The sequence below is a fragment of the Pteropus medius genome, unplaced genomic scaffold (genome assembly GCF_902729225.1).
Source record: "Pteropus medius unplaced genomic scaffold, Ma_sr-lr_union100, whole genome shotgun sequence".
NCBI lineage: Eukaryota > Metazoa > Chordata > Mammalia > Chiroptera > Pteropodidae > Pteropus > Pteropus medius.
The window spans coordinates 1,109,441-1,115,009 of record NW_024345481.1 but is presented as its reverse complement, the minus strand read 5'-3'; the positions used below and the strand labels follow the sequence as shown (position 1 = coordinate 1,115,009).

The 5,569-nt window shown below is 40.2% G+C and overlaps 1 pseudogene; it reads right to left on the bottom strand.

Annotated features, from left to right (window-relative positions):
- Positions 1 to 4,961: 4,961 nt before the first annotated feature.
- Positions 4,962 to 5,064, bottom strand: LOC120611486 (uncharacterized; annotated as a pseudogene).
- Between the last annotated feature and the right edge of the window lie 505 nt (positions 5,065 to 5,569).

The following is a 5,569-nucleotide window of genomic DNA, read 5'->3' as shown; positions in this document are numbered from 1 at the left end:
CTAAGACTTACATCTTGTTTGTTGTTTCAATGGAATCATTTATTCCAGCATAGCTTCTAAATGGTGGTTGTTTGTATATATAAAGACTAATGATATCTGCATATTAATTTTTGTATCTAGTTGACCTATTGCCTTCTCTTATTATAAACAGCTTTATAGTTGATTCCCTTGGGTTTTATGGGTCAAGAATCATATAATCTTTGAATGGCGATAATTCTATATTTGCCTTTCAAATTTTTATAACTGTTTTATTTTCTCGTCCAATTGTTTCCTATCTCTAGTACTGTGTTAAATAACAATGATGGTAGAGGACACCTTGTCCTTTTCCTGTTTTTAATGGAAATGCTTTTAGTGTTTCCATATTAAGGTTAATCTTGGCTTTGAGACTGAACTAGATGTAGTGTCATGTTGAGGAAGCATCCATCTAGTCACATTTATTTTTTACTTTATTATAGTTACGTGTTTGGATCAGATAGCACATGTTAGTATGTGAACTCATCAGATCATTTTGTCCAGAAATTTGGACCTGTCCTAGGTAATGGCAGACAGATTTTTTAAAATTTTAGAGATGATCTGTCTAACATGGTAGCCAGTAATCACACCTGGCTACCGAACGCTTCGTGTGGCTAGTCTGAATTGAGATGTGCTGTAAGTATAAAACACACATTTGGTCTTTGAGGACTTAGTATGAGAAAAAGAACGTAAAGTCTCTCAATAAGTTTTATAATTATAGCATGTTGAAATACTAATATATTGGATATCTGCATTAAACAAAATATATTATTGAAATTAATTCTACCTTTTTCTTTTTACTTTTGCAAACATGACTACTAGAAAATTTAAAATTACATGAGGCTTCATTTTGTGGCTTGCATTATGTTTCAAATATATACATATATTTGTAACATATATTGTCCATTGCTGGTCTAGAGTATCTGCCTAGGGGTCTCTGTACATTCAGGAAGAAAAGGCCGTTATAAGCCGTCCTATTTTGTCCTTTGATCTTGGATCAATCCTCTACTGTCGCCATTGTAACACTGTAGTTACACAGCAGTGTGTAATTAGGTACCTTTAATACCCTCTGGAGCTTAGCGAACCTACTTCTCTTGGTATAATGCTCTCAGAGGGGTGGGCTTGTTAGCGTAAGGAGTTCAGAGATACTCTGCCCCCAACCTGCTCCCCAAAATTTAAAATTAAGATGAGATGTGCAGATGAACTAGTGTCAGGGAAGCGCAAGAAGGTGACGGAAATAAATATATTTTGAGGAAAGCGGTGATCTGCATTGGTGATCTGTTCTCAATCCAGAATCTAGGAATTCAGAGAGAGAGAGAACTGGTCTTTAGCATGGAGGGTGGATAACACTCAAAGTCCTCTAGACTCACCTATTTTGGCACAGAGATTCTGTTTTGGGGTGTGTTGCCTGAGCATGGGAGTTACTGTTAAACATATAACGAGGTATTGGCACTCAGTGTAGGACACGGCTCAGCTGGCATGGGTGCCTGGACCCGCCCAGGTACACCAAGGGCAGATGGTCAGTTCAAAAAGCCTAAGAAGTCCCCAGCACACCCGCTTCAAGTGCTTATCCCAGTCCCTAGTGAGGCTGTATTCGTGTTAAAATAAGTTACACCTGTTATACAGTTAGTGTAGTCAAGATATTGAAAACTAGGTATGGCTTAGAAACCAGCCATACCTAGTTCCTACCTTCCTAAAATTGGCAGAAAAATAGTTGCAAAAATTGCCAAAGCCGTTTTCAGACAAGGTGCTTTTCTAATCCTGTTCCGTAAGACCATCGGCATCATTGTCATCAGCAGCAGCCGCTGTAAAGGTTCATGTGGCTGTGAGGGAGGAGGGGAACTGGAGGAATAATTTATCTACTCTCCAAAGTGGAAGCAGCCATTCTGATTCTGGATAAAATAATAAACTGGGCAAAATTTTTTTTGTTTGTTTTGCTTTAGGGACCCTCTCATTTTCCTCTTAGTCCTGGGGTACTTCTCCTTTCTAACCAACTTTGCTTCTCTTATATTCTTCTCCCTAGAGACTTGGTTCATTCATTTATTCATTCATCTACTAGACATCTGTAGAGTACCTTCTATGTCATGTGTCCGGAATACGAAAGTGAATAAGATACAGTTCTTGCTCTTCAGGATGGTCTAATGAAGTGAGAAAATGATGAGAGTAAAGGGAAAAAAATCCCAAGACAGAAATCTTTGCCAGAGGTGTTACATCCTTGAGTGGTTAGAACACCAATATTCTGAACAATAACTGAAGGTGGTAATCAATTTCCCTATAGATACATCCAATTCACCAGAAGATAAGAACTTGGGATATTAGTCAGTGCTGGAGTATTTATACTGCAGGACTCTGAAAAGAAAGGAAGAAAAATAATATGTGTTGAGTTCCTATTGTATCATTGCTTTCATAGTCTCTCCTTTTAACAAATGTGGAAATAGGGGTTCACAAAAGAAGTGACTTGTGAAGAGGTCTATAGTGTGCAGAAGAGCTGAGATTTGAACTCAAGTCTGCCTGACACCCAAGTCCAAGCTCTTTCTACTTTATCACACTGCCTACACCAGAAGAATTCTCTAATTATAGAGCCTCAGACCCTCTAACAGGTGATGGGCCAATGTTTTTTAATTGGGAGCCTTCCCCATTTCCACTTTGTTATCCATACAAGCAAATACATGTAAGGCTGACCCTGAATAGTGACAGCTGAACTAGTATGTCCTTCTCTACTAAGAAAGCAAACCGGAGAACCAGCAGACAGGATATGGTCTCAGCGGGTATGGTTTCTGATAGGCTTTGTCATTCTGGGTGCTGCAGAAAGCAGGACAGGGCCAGTGCCTTTCATTCATTGTGATCCTCTGCCCAGTGCTCCTATACTTCCAGAAGCTCTTCCAGAAGCTCGTGGAGGGCAGCGAACACACTTTGTGTTAATTTTGTACCCCCTTTTGTGCCTGACATACGGCATTCATATAATAGATCAACAAGAGATTAACAAGTGACTTTGTTGTGACCAAAAGTGGGAATCATTTGAATATCAAGATTTAAACTTCTTAAAAAATCTTTTGGCAAACTGTAGACATGATATTCTTCCAGAATGTTGCTTGGCTCTATTAAAAAATTGGAAACTGGTATTTCATGACTAAGCCAGGTTTTCTCGTGACTCCACCCGATACACTGTTGACCCTGACAGGAAGCACTGCTGTGAGCACAAAGAAATATGTACATGATCCGCGGGAAAACCTACTTCGGCTGCTCAGCTGCCACAGCCTCTGTGGTCATGCGTTTTGAGATGCTCAAACGTCAGGAAAGTTTCTAGTCTTGTTTTGATTCCTTTCCCCTGAATCTCCCTCCTATCCAGGTGCTCGTCCCTGAAAATGTCACGTTTTCCACGTAGTTAAAAACAAAGCAAAACAAAACAAAGCAATGACAGCACATCACAAAAACTCGAAATTCTGAACTAGTCTACAGTGATCATTTAAAAGTCAAACGCACATACACACACACACACACCCTTGCCAGTGTTTCTGTATTCCCTTGAACACTTTGAAGCTCATGACTAGCAACCTAAATTCCAAAAGTTTCCTTGGGCAGGCAGACACCTAACATATATTTTCTATTCTTTACAGAAAAAATGAAAACAAAAACAAGAAATAGGATTTTCCTTTTTTTTTTTTTTTTTTGTCTAGTTACTGGGGTTATTCTTTTCATTTCCATTAGTGACAGGTACAGAACTTTATTCCTGCTCTGGTTCCTGGCTTTCTGGGCCAGACTACCATCTCCTGTCTCATGCTGGCCTGGCCAGGGTCTTCAGCCAGTTACCACAGTGTCCTCTGTTTGTGGGCTGTGAAGACAGTCGTTTGCAGAATGTGATTTAAGCTCCCCTTTCTCAGAATGCTGTCCTCCCTTTCTATGTGTTCCAAAACCTCAACCATACCAAGTCTTTTCTGGTTAGTGATGCAGCTGGGGAGAGGAAGCCACCACTGGGGCAGTATAATAGGTCTCCATCAGCACACATGATTTTATCGGGTCAGTTGACTGGCAAGTTGGTAAATACAGAAAGCCACATCCTGAGGTGTAAAGATGTAATGTACAGTAGTGGTAGAGACAAAAACCTTGGGGTGACTGCAGGCACCTGAATTTGAGTCAAAGAAAAGGAAGAGGAAGATATCTGAGGTTGAGAGGACGAAGCTTATCATTTTGCACTGACCTGGTCTTCCCAGGTCAAAGAAAAGGAAGAGGAAGATATCTGAGGTTGAGAGGACGAAGCTTATCATTTTGCCCTGACCTGGTCTTCCCTATTTTGTGCAATAAGCTTAGAGTTTCTGGTTCTGTAAACGGACTTGAAAAAAATTAGAAAGGAGAAATAAAAAAATACTATCACTTTACACACGGACAGTCTACAAGTGAGGCAAGGCTGATGGAGGTTAAGTGACCTGTGCAACCACTCACCTGGTTAGTGACAGAGCTGTGACTTGAATATAGAGATTCTAAGTTCATTTCTCACCCACTGCACAATGCTGCCTCCTGTGCTTAAGTCAGGCTTTTGGGGATAGCCTAGTGCAAATCTCTTCTTTCATATTCTACTGAGGTGATAAAATATCATTGTCATGTAGGAAGAAAATAAAACAGTATGAGAATATATTTGGACACTGATCCACTGTGAAATATAGATGGGACTTTTTGGCCAGGGTTGAGGGGATTGATTACATCAGATGAATTCTCTTTTCACTTAAAGTGAGATTAGGGAAAAATCTAGAGGCAAGGTTGAAAGTTTCAAGTTGGAGTTAAATGGGACAGTTTCCTGCTTTTTGCACTCTAAGCAGACCAATCTGGCCCTGATACCAAAGACTCCCTTTTGAAATTTCAAAGGGTGAAATTCCCCTTTCAAAACTACAGGGACAACTCATCTCTTTTGGGAATTTATTAACAGAGAACTTCCTGTGTTTTTTTTTTCTTAACACCCACAGCACCTGGTCTTCCTAGGTACTAACCAGGCCCGTCCCTGCTTAGCTTCTGAGATCAGATGAGATCAGGCACATTCAGGGTGGCATGGCCGTAAACCTATTATTTTTATATTAAGGCTAGATCTCTTGCAATAAACAATAACTTAGTAACCAAAACTTTGAGTAATGATTTGTTGGGTTCTGAGTGGAATTTTGGATATCCCATAAGAGGGCATTGGGGCAGACCAGATCATACTCTAGTGACAACCAACCCCCAAATCTCAGTGGCTTAATGCAACAAAGGTTTCTGTTTTACTCACTCATGCTACATACCCTAGCAGTTGGCAGAAGGGCTTTGCTTGTAGCGGTCATTCAAATATTCAGGCCATTGGAGACGGTCACCATGATAGAGAGAAAAGAATCGAAAGCTCTCATACTGACAATGAAATGCTCCAGAACAGAAGTGACATTGCTCATCACCCACTGGCCAGATTAGTCATATGGCCCCACCCTTAATGGGAACAAGAAGTACAGTCCTACCTTTTGCCCAGAAGGCAGAGAACTGGAAATATTTGGTTACTGGCACTAATGGAAATCTCAATCCATATATAAATAGATGAGAT